Below are 12,435 nucleotides of genomic sequence, written 5' to 3' on the forward strand. Positions count from 1 at the left end.
TAAAATTAAAATTCAATTCAATCAATAATAAACTACAAAAATATAATTGAACTAATCAATATTAATCAAATACTAATACTCATGCAAACAACTACTTTTACATGATTCTTTATTCACTAACTATTATCAATAAAAATAAAACAAAATTAAAAACATTCATTCTTTCATGTTTACGGAACCATCACCAATCAAGTGATCAATCTTTCCTTTAGGGTGCTCGAAAAAGTCTGTTATATCCAAACATGTGTGTTAATAGTATTTTCAGAGAGAAAGTTAGCCTCGGGATTTCTCTCTTTCTTCTTTAGTGATGCTTGATAAAGATCAACCAAGTGCTTGAGCGCATGACAATCACGCGAATAATGTCCTTTTTTGCCACATCAAAAACAAGTAACTGCTTCACGTTTCTCATTTTTTCTTCTTTTGTTTAATGAATTATTAACACCCGGAACAGGGTTTCTTTCTTGGTCATCACGACCACGTCCACGACTATGTCCAAGACCAAGGCCACGACCTTTCCACGCCTAGCATGGTGAGCGTGCATATCATTCACCTCAGGGAATGATGCAGATCTAGTTGGTCGGTTCTCGTGATTTTTCATCAACAAATCATTATTTTGTTCAGCCACTAGAAGATGAGAACTCATTTAGTATACTTCTTGAAATCTTTTTCTCGATATTGTTGTTGTAAGAGCACATTCGAGGCATGAAAAGGGGAGAGCATCTTTTCCATCATATCATTATCATTGATCATCTCTCCACAAAGTTTCAATTGAGAATAAATTCTAAATATGGTAGAATTGTATCCATAAACAAACTTGTAGTCATGAAATCTTAGATGTATCCAATTATATCGTGCTTTTGGGAGGATGACATCTTTAAGTGGTCAAACCTTTCTTTTAGGCTATTCCACAATACGAGTGGATCCTTAGTAGTAAGGTACTCAATTTTTAGAACTTCATCAAGATGATGACGCAGGAAAATCATAGCCTTAGCACGATTTTGACTAGATGCTGTATTTTCATTCTTTATGGCATCTCCAAGACCCATAGCATCTAGGTGGATTTCAGCATCCAACACCCATGAAATATAGTTCTTGCCCAAAATTTAAAGGGCAACGAACTCACACTTCGTAAGATTGTTAGTCATATGGAAAAAGAAAGAAATAAAAAAATAATACCTTAGCCTTAGCCTTTAAATTTGAGATGGTAGAGTCTCGTGCTGATAACGTGTTATAAAACAAGAAAGAATAAAGAAGAAGAGTAGAGAGAATAGAGAGAGTAATTATTATTTCTTCTCTTGAGGAATGATTCACAATGAAGGAAGCCCTTTTATTTATAGGGGGAATTTGCCCTAGTTTCATACTAAAAGATAAATACATCAAATCTTGATAGACATCAAATAGATCTTGATAGACCGCCACTAGAATTGATATATATCATAACAAATTCACTTTTTAAAGGGTTTTTACACTTTTAAAATATTATAGATTATAAATATACTAGATTAGTGTACATGTGTTGCACATGTACCAAGTGTTAATTAAGAATAAAAGTATTTAAAAATTACAATCGTTAAGTGTACGTTATTTTATTAAGTAACAAAATTTAAAAAGAGAATGGTATAATTTTGAAGATAATAAAGTGCAGTTGTTTAAAGAGGAATTAAGTCACTATACTTATTTTCCAAATGTAAAAGCACTATGTTTTTACAACATTTCAATTCATGTTATTTATTTTTTCCTATAAGTTTAGGTAATTCAAATTAATTTCTAAATAGGATTTAATCATTATACTTATTTCCTAAATTTTATAAACATTAATTAAGAATAAGTGTGTATAAAAAATATATTCGTTGTGTGTACGTTATTTTATTAAGTAAAAAAATTTGAAAAGAGAATGTATAATTTTGAAGATAATAAAGTGTAGTTAAAGAGGGATTAAGTCATTATACTTATTTCCAAATTGTAAAAGCAGTGTGTTTTTATGATATTTCGATTCATGTTGTCTTGTTTTTTCCTATAAATTCAGGTGATTTGAATTAATTTTTAAATAGTATTTAGTCATTATACTTATTTTCTAAATTTTATATACACTAATTAATAATAAGTGTATATAAAAAATATATTCGTTATTTATACGTTATTATATTAATTTTCTTAAAAATAAAATAAAACATATATTTTTTAAGATAATAAAGTGTAGTTGATTAAAGAGGAATATTAAAAAATTACATGAAAAGTATTATAAATTATAATTTTTCGTTTCTCAATTTGATTAAGAAATATATCTTAATTTTTACATAAATTTCAAGTATATAACATTTGTATTGTTCAAAAGAATTTTTTTTAAAAAGGACTTTGTTTAAGTCCAAAATTTGTGTCCAGCCGATATATTTAAACCAACTCAACAAAAAATATCTAAAACTGATGTACTTCACTTTGAAAAGTATGACAAAGCCTACCATCTCTCATATTAGAAAACTTCGAGATGATGAATATTCTGATGATAAGAAAAGGTTTACACTTACTGTTGGCCAAAAAATTATTGCGTTCGCAGTTGATTTGTCAGTGGTATTCTTCTTTTTCTCTATTGTACTTCTAGCTGTGTTCTTATAGAGCTTTAAGAAAACAAATATTTGATGGATTTGCGGACATGGTCGAGTTTAAAAATACATATGGTGTTTAACACCATGCCCATGGAATTAAAGCTCAGGTGGCCTAGTTCCTTATTCCCAATCAAGTAGGTAATGAGTGGTGAATTTGCCACTCATCAATATCCGAATTAGCGCACACTACTACGCTCGAAAAGTATGAATGAGAATATTTTGTAACTGAAATCACTAATTCCCATGTTTTGCAGGTATAAAAATTGCTGAGACGAAAAGAAGCAAAACGAGCTGAAAAAGAGCGAAAAGGAAAGATAAGTGCAAAAGCTGGAAATCGTGCAGGATGGGCCTCTGGTATTACAAGCATAGGGTGGCCACCGCGATCGCGGTAAGTCAAGAAAGTAAGAAGACCATGATCGCATGAAAAATACAGCAATTACGGAACCGCGATCGCGGCTAAGCCAGTGCGATCGCGGTATAACAGAATTTCTAGCCAGGGGCAAAATTATCATTCCACATTATTGATCCCAATTCTCACAAAATATGCCCAAAACCCTCATCATTATCATCATCATTATACAACCCTACCTCCATTCTTAGTTTAGGGTTTTTGTAAATTTTTGGAGCTTGGAGCTAAATTTGTACTAATCTTGAGCTAAGAAGACATTAGAGTGACTTCTAAGTCGAGAATTGGCAAATCCCATTGAGGATTCATTGAAACTTAAAGTGTGCTTTGCATTCTCTTTGTTTTTTATGAATCAATTTAATAAAGATTTTGGTTTATTGTTGTTTATTATCATTATGAATGGCTAGTTCTTCCTCCGAGGATTATGCTAGATTAGGGTGTAAATATGTATGGGATGTGATTTGCTTGTGAATTTACTAGTTTGCGATGTTTGGTTCTACTATTGCTTGAGGAAATTGGTTGGGATTTGAGGGTGAAGGCCTCAAATACCCAAATGGGTTTGATGGATGAAAATCCTAAGCTTTTGAAAGCTCAAATCATCCTTAAAAGAGAGGTTTGGTGAATTATAGGAACCCTCATCATCTTTTAAAGAGGGATTTGGGGACCAAGGCAATAGTAGACAACTATTGAGTTTAGTTTGCTAATTTTCACTATCTTAGACATAAAGGGATTATAAAGTGACTATACTTAGGACACCATTCTAGAAATAGAGGGTGTCTAATTAAGGTATTAGGTAGTTTTGGTTGAAACACTCATTAGGTACTCGAAAGGGTCAATGAGTAACACCCTTTGAGGTTTTGTTGACAAACTAAACTCAAGGATTTCCAACCTAGTCTACCAAATCACCAACATTTAGAATTTGCATCAAGTCATTACACATCCATGCATAAGTTGCCCCTAGGAAAATATAATTCCAAGATCCGTGCTTAATTTATTAGACTTTAATTATTCGTAGCCCCGAATTAATACTTGAAAAACCTAAGAAGAAATACTAGTTGTGATATTTTCCAAACACTCTATTTTTATCTTCTTGTACTCTAGGTTTGAATTTATCAAGTATCCATTGTTCCGGCCTAATTTGATAGCCCCTGATATTATTCCTCGTGGATTCGTCCCCGACTCAAAAGTTAGGTAAATATATTGACGATGACCGTCTTTCACTTAAATTGACATGTAAGTTGAGTGTTATCAAAAATAGCACCGTTTCGGGAGAACAATTTGGCGTATTGAGTTAGTTTGGAATTTTAGCTTACTTATTTTGGTTCAAACTTATAAATATTTGTTTTTGATTTTCTTTTGTTTATTGTGTTAGATATATTTTTATTTTGATTAATTATTACTAGGGCATCTTGGAATGAATATGAGTTTAGTGGTTGGGGATCTTATCTTGATGATCTATGTCCATATTGTGGTGGACCCTACTTTTGGCTAGATTATAGATATGCTCTCTGGAGAGAGATGTGTACACCATCTCGATCTTATAGGGAGTATTGTTGTTCTCTATGTGGGGGTCGAGATGGACATTGGAGTGATTGTCCAAATGCCCCTTACTCCCGTTATACTAACCCAATTGCTAGTTCTTCTTATGATTTTGATAGGTCTTATGATCAAGAAAAGGAAGAACGAAGCACCAAAAATAGTGGTATTGAAGCAATACCTTAACATATCCTGGATCTGGTGGAAACAACGAGGGATAATATACATCTCATGCATCAAGACATGGGGGCATGTCACAAGAAAATAAAGAAGATAGAAGGCATGGGCATGGAGGTTAGTCATGCAAATACTGCGACCATGCCCATGCTTCTAAATGAGCTCAACAATGAAGAATCCTCGATGATTTCCAAACCAACTGAGCACAATATGGTTGTAGATACTGAAACAAAGAAAATGGTTCTAAAGTAAAAAGAAGAATCCATGCAAATGTCTTACGAAGACTCTAGTCCATTTCGGGGTGAGTATGCTAATAGGGATGCGATTCTGAGATTAAGGGTTATGCCTCATTCGAATCATTTTTCAATATTATGCTTAGTGGATATGATGAAAGTCCATCCTCATAAGCCAATAATGGATCTTAGGGAGAAAGAGCACCATCCCTACATTTTGGAATTTGACGTTCTAAAAGCATAAATATTAACCCTACCATCTAAGGCCAAGGAGCTCAACTTCCAATGCATAATTAGTGGCCTGTTGATGACCCCACCTTTACCCAAGGAGCCGAATCAAAAATTTAATTTGAAGTTGGGTAAAAGGTTCAAGTCTTCAAAGTGGCATGATCGAACATGTATCATTGTGCCCCTACTTTTTCCTAAAAAGCCTCGAAGATGAAATAATCAAAAGTTGGGCAAAAGATTTAAATCCTCTAAGTGGACACATAAATAAGGATTAAAGAGGCGTCGTGCCATGACGTTAAATCAAGGGCTTGATAAGAGGCAACCTATCGTTTTATATTTGCTCCATGTGCTTTTAATAAGTTACATAATTTTAATGTTTTATAGGTGCTTTAGACAGTATTGGAAGCCAAAAATAGGGGAAAACCAAGTTTGAGAAGTGTGGCAGCCCTGCAGAAAACAAGGCAAAATAGGAGAGTAAAATGCCTCAGGTACCGCGATCGTGCCCTAAGGATCGTAACGCGATACTATGATTACATCAACTATGCCGCGACCACGATAGCTTCTCCAGCCTGCATCTTGGTTATCATTACAGTTGTTGGGAGTCCTTTAACCTTTCTTATGCTTTTCTGTTATGTAGTGAGGTCACTACAAGTTTTTTAGTTGGGGGAGTGGCCCTACCCTTGTGTGTATTCATTGGTTTGGAATACTCGAACTTAGTTCACTCAAAGCATGGAAATTTTGTGAATTGATTAGTTTTATTGTTTAGTTTTCTAATTCTTTTAATAATGATGTTGGACGAGCCTTTCCCTATGATAGATTATTGAGGATATTCTTAAGGGATAAACGTCATGATTAGGCTTTGATCCATACATGCATGGGAAGTCTGAGTACTCATAGCATCAAAGCTATAAATGCAAGGGATGTCTTAGTACCTGTGGCATTGTGGATTTGGGATTGCATTTATACCATTGGTGAAGTCTGAGTAGCTATATGGTTACCCATATGAAGCCAGAATATGAGATCGAGACTTGGGTTGTTTCCACGGTTAGCAAATTGTGCATGGTGAAAATGCAAAACAAACACCCCCTTCCCCCCGTTCAAAATTTTTCAAAAATCAAGGGCATGGACGTGAATGATATTGTAACAATTCTTTTTCTCTTTTTGTGACTCCAATTTCTTACTTGTGAAAATTGGTAGGTACTCTATTTTTGTCTTTAGTGGGAGGGGCAATTGAGCCTTCTTGGAGAATTTGCATTCTATGTGTGGTGAGTTTATTTGTTCAAACCTCATGCGTACTTGTACCATCTAAAACTTATCCTATTAGTCTCTCAAGGCTAATTGTAATTGTACTCGGTTGGTGAGATGATCTTAGTCTATTGTTGTGACAATGGAAGTTCACTTTAGCCTAAAATGCCTACCTATGCATAGATGTTATCCCTAGTTACCCATTTTAAGCCTTTGAACCTTTCTTTGGCAAACACATTGCAAGTCTTGAGCCTTTCAAATTTTATCCCTCTTTTAAATCCTATCCTCCTTGAACTTACAATTGCAACTTGAGGCTAAAAGCCTAAGTTGGGGGTGGTAAATATTGGAAGAGGTAATGTTGGGCCACAAAGTTATAAGTAAGTGCCTATGGTCTTAAGCATTGAGATCAAATGGAAAAGAAAAAGAAGGAATCCAACAAAGGATAGAAAAGCATGAATTATGCAAGAAAAAAAATGAAAAGAAAGTGGGTGAACCAAGGAAGCCAAAAACAGGCACATGCACAAAGAGAGAAAACAAAGAGAAGTGGCCCATAGTCAAAAGTTGGATTGAATAGTGTGAGAGTGATGTAGATGTTCAAGGAGGGTGTAGTCACTTCATTCCTAAATGATATCCTACCCATTCCCCCAGAACCTACATTACAAGCTTAAAAAGTCTTTTGATATCTCTAACTAAGTAATTTCATCATAGTGGCGATAGAAAATAAGGGCAAGCCTATGGTATGGTACTTATTAGTATCTAGAGTTCTTGAGAGTAGGAGTATTTGAGACTTAAATTTCTTATTGCATACTTGATAACTTGGTGTGTGGAATTTTCTTTCTTGTGATGAGACATGTAAACAAGTTGAGGTGGGTGATTTTGTCATCTCTCAAAAAATAAGGCAAAAGGAGTATAATGTAGTTAAGGTCAAAGAAGAGTCATTTCTTGAGTATTAGTGATTGTTGCATGATTGCTCTTTGAAGTCTCCTTGAAAATTACGCGTTATGTTGATGGGTGTCGTGAGAATAGTTTTGCCCATGAGCGAAGAACTTTTTGTGGTAGTAACCAAGTTGAAGTCATCATGATCATTTTGGTTATCTAATTTGGGCACACAATTGCTTTGTCTCATATGAAATAAAGTAGTGTTGCTTGAAGACAAGCAAAGATTTAAGTTGGGGGTGTTGATGAGTGGTGAATTTGCCACTCATGGACACCTAAATTAATGCACACTACTACGATCTAAAGGTATGAATTAGACTATTTTGTGACTTAAATGCAATAATTTCCATGTTTTATAGGTAGAAAAATTACTGAGATGAAAATAAGCAAAACAATCTGAAAAAATAGCAAAAAGAAAAGATAAGTGCAAAAACTGGAAAATCATGCAGGCTGGGCCTCAGGGATCGTGATCATAGTAAGTAAAGAAAGTCAAAAGACCGCAATTGCTTGAAGAATATAGAGATTGTGGAGCCGCGATCGCGGCTAAGCCAGTGTGATCGCAGTATAGCGGGATTTCTAGCCAGGGGCAAAATTTTCATTCCATACTGTCGATCCCAATTCTCACAAAAACAAGGATCAAAACCCTCATTATCATCATCATCATTCTACAACCCTTCCTTCCATCCTTAGTTTAGGATTTTTGTAAATTTTTGGAGCTTGGAGCTAAATTTGTACTAATCTTGAGCTAAGAAGACATTAGAGTGACTTCTAAGTCGAGAATTGGCAAATCTCATTGAGGATTCATTGAAACTTAAAGTGTGGTTTGTATTCTCTTTGTTTTTGATGAATCAATTTAATAAAGATTTTGGTTTATTGTTGTTTATTATCATTATGAGTGGCTAGTTCTTCCTCCGAAGATTATGCTAGATTAGGGTGTAAATATGTATGGGATGTGATTTGCTTGTGAATTTACTAGTTTGTGATGTTTGGTTCTACTATTGCTTAAGGAAATTGGTTGGGATTTGAGGGTGAAGGCCTCAAATACCCAAATGGGTTTGATGGATGAAAATCCCAAGCCCTTGAAAGCTCAAATCATCCTTAAAAGAGGGGTTTGGGTGAATTATAGGAACCCTCACCATCCTTGCAAGAGGGATGTAGGAACCAAGGAAATAGTAGACAATTATTAAGTGTAGTTTGCTAATTTTCACTCTCTTAGAAATAAGGGTGATTATGAAGTGACTATACTTAGGACACCATCCTAGAAATAAGGGTATTTAATTGAGGTATTAGGTAGTTTAGTTGAAGCACTCATTAGGTACTCGAAAGGGTCAATGAGTGACACCCTTGAGGTTTTGTTGACAAACTAGACTCAAGGATTTCTAACCTAGACTACCGCATCACCAATATTTAAAATTTACATCAAGCCATCATATGCCCATGCATAAGTTGCCCCTAGTAAAGTATAATTCCAAGATCTATGCTTAATTGATTAGACTTTAATTGGTCATAGCCCCAAATTAATACTTGAAACCCCCCAAAGAAATACAAGTTGTGATATTTTTCAAACCCCCTATTTTTATCTTCTTATACTCCAGGTTTGAATTTAGCAAGTATCCATTATTCTGGGCTAATTTGATAGCCACTCACATTGTTCCTCGTGGATTCGACTCCGACTCAAAAGTTGGGTAAATATATTGACGACGACCGCCTTCCACTTAAATTGACATATAAATTGAGCGCTATCCTTAGGCAGCTTCGAAGTGTATCCTATTTTGTTGGAATCTGAGATAATCATTGGGTACACTTTTACTATTTCAAATTTAGTGTCCTTTAACAGATCTACTAATTGTGAACCAATGTGAAATTTTTTATATTGAATTGAAGCTCAGGTAGCCTATGTTTCCAATCAAGTAGGTAGCTTCAAAATGTACTCTATTTTGTTCGAATTTGTGATAATCGTTGCATGCACTTTTAGAATTTCAAATTAGTATCTTTTACAGATCTTGTAATTGTGAAATGATGTGAGATTTGTTTTAATAAAAAGAGCAAAGATTCTTTATTTGCAAAGTCGATCCTTGCCAAACAAGTTAGTATCTTTCCTAATCTGTATGATAGTTGGCCTTTTTAACAGTTTGAGAGGAAATTGTTGAACATTTTATGCACTGAGGTAGTTGAAGTACTGATAATTGTGTCGATCAATATTTGTTTCTAGGGGTTATCTTTCTTGTCTTTTTGGCTAACATCAAGTGTATTATTTGTTTCCCTATAAAGGCATATTAGCTTCAATGTACTGAATGTCTGCACCTGAATTTTTATTTATTGGCCAGCAGGAAGAGTTGGAGGGCCTTACTATTACCTATCTTGACCGTTTTAAAGTTTTACATCTTGAATCAGGTCAGTTCCATTACTTTATTTTTGGTTTGGAATATATCTGTAGACTTTTTTCCCTTTTACCTTACAATAAATTTTGATTTGTTAACATTTTAGCTTTGTTTATTTATTTTCTTTGACATGTCATATGTGTAATATAACCTATGGACGAAACTATTTGAGCAGTGAATTTTCTGAATTTCAAAAAGTTGTATAAGAAATTAGCAATTAAAGAATTAATTCTTAAATGACATATTATTTTCCCTGGATACCAATAATCTGTTCTCTACTGATCTCATAAGGAAACAATCAAAATCAAGTGACTACAGGCTTGTTTATATTCAATTCTCAATAACAGACTGATTCTAAATTAGTTCTTATTTGATTAAAGATCTCCCAAAGTGCACGTGTACTCCTACCAACCATAATGCTGGATCAGATAGCTTTTGCCTTGTGGTGGTTTATATTCCCTTTGGACAACCTTGGTGTCCCTGTTACTGAAATTATCCTTACTCTCTTGCTCTTCTTGAGATTTATCAATCTTGTGTTTGATGAGATGAGTAATGATTATTAATTTGTATTAGATTCAATAGAGGTGAAGTTATTGTTATGTATAATGCACTAAATATAGTCGGTGATGATTTGAAAATTCGTCACAAGAAAAAGAAAGTACAAAAAAAAGAAACGGAAACAGTTTTAAAATTTTGATTCTTTTTGGTAATAATTCTAGCAGGTTTGAAACATTACTCTTGGTATTGTATCTCATCGGATTAATTGAAAGCAGATGACAATTTTGGAGACAATAGATCGTTTGTGTATCATTGGTGAGAAAATATTTCATTTCATTTTAATACGTTGTGTGATTCACCGATAACATGTCTCTTCTTTAGTGCACTTCAACTGAGTAAGTCGGTTACATAGAAGATAATAGGATCTCATAATTGTTCAACTCTTTTTTGTAACTATATATATATTACCTTGTAAATGATAAAGTACATATTGTTCTTCTCAAATGTTGTTATTGTTTCTCGACTATAGAAAAATGCTTCCTTGGTAATGTGTCAAGAAATGTAAATCCTTTCATGCTAACCAAATGAAACATGTTGTGCATCTTAAATTTGTGAAATCCTAATCATTTTCTATTGTGATTTTATTTGATAGCAAATTCTTTCTATTTTTTGAGTTATTTAATTTTTTCTCTTGTATTTTACTTCACATATACGTCGGATATTAAGAAATATTTTTGTTCAAACAGAGTAAATATATTAAGTGTAAACTTTATTACATGATGTTTTATATTAGCATTTATCCAGCTGATCCATTTCTACGTATTTTATTTTTTGGTTTTTATTCAAATAGGAATTTGTTTGAATTCAATTCTCAGTAACAGTCTGATTCTAAATTAGTTCTCGTTTGATTAAAGATATTCCAATATGCAAGTGTCTTCCTATCAGCCACAACACCGGAGCAGATAGTTTTTGCCTTGTGTGGTTTATATCCCATTTGGCCAATCTTGATGTCCCTGTTAATGAAGTTATCCTTACTCTCATGCTTTTCTTGAGATTTATCAATCTTTTGTTTGATGAGATGAGTAATGGTTATTACTTTGTATTAGATTAAATAGAGGTGGATTTATTATTATGTAGATTGCACTGATTATAGTCGGCTATCATTTGAAACTTTTTCACAGGAAAAAGACAAAAGGAAATAGTATTTAAAATTTTGATGTTTTTGCTAATAATTCTGGCAGGTCTGAAACGTTGCTTTTGATATTGTATCTCTTTAGATTAATTGGCAGCAGATAACAATTTTGGAGACAATTCATGGTTAGTGTACCATTGAAATTTCATTGCATTTTAATACATTATGTGATTCACCGATAATAGTTTTCTTCTTTAGTACACTTCAACTGAGTAAGTCGGTTACACATAAGATGACATAATTTTGTAATAGTCCAACTCTTTTTCGTAACTATATAAATTACCTTGCAAATGATAAAGTACATATGATGCTCCTCCCATGTTGTTACTATTTCTCAACTACAAAAAATATACTTGCTTGGTCCATGTGCCAAGAAATGTAAATCCTTTCATGCTGACCAAATGGAACATGCCATCCATTCTTAAATTTGTGAAATTCTCATCTTTTCCTACTGTGATTTTATCCGATAGCTATTTCTTTCTGCTTTTTGAGATACTAAATTTTTTCTTTTTCAATTTTATTCATATATATTCATTGGATATTTAGAAATATTTTTGTTAACACAGAGCTGATATCTCAGGTGTGATCTTTACAACATGACATCTTATATCAACATTTATCTAGCTGACCCTTTTTTGCTTATTTTGGATTTTTATTTTTCTTCAAATAGGTGATTTTATCTCTTTCTTTCTATTATCTACAATATTCAAAGTTAAAATTTTCATTGTATGCTGTAAAAATATGAACTTTATTGTACCATTGTTAAGAAGCTAAAATGAAATAACACTATTCCAATTCATATACTTAGCAAGCCCTACAAAATCATATCTCTTCGGTGTCTGATTAATGCATGGGAATTAATTTGAGATGGGTAGATATAATATAGGATAAAAATCATAAGTCACTGAGTTTTCACTTAACTAAGTCAATGTAGTGTTGATGGATGTAGAACATTAGTTCACTGCATTGTATTAGTAACTTAGGTATGGTTTCTTGTGGT

This window comes from Capsicum annuum, unplaced genomic scaffold, assembly GCF_002878395.1.
Source record: "Capsicum annuum cultivar UCD-10X-F1 unplaced genomic scaffold, UCD10Xv1.1 ctg4473, whole genome shotgun sequence".
Classification (NCBI taxonomy): Eukaryota; Viridiplantae; Streptophyta; class Magnoliopsida; order Solanales; family Solanaceae; genus Capsicum; species Capsicum annuum.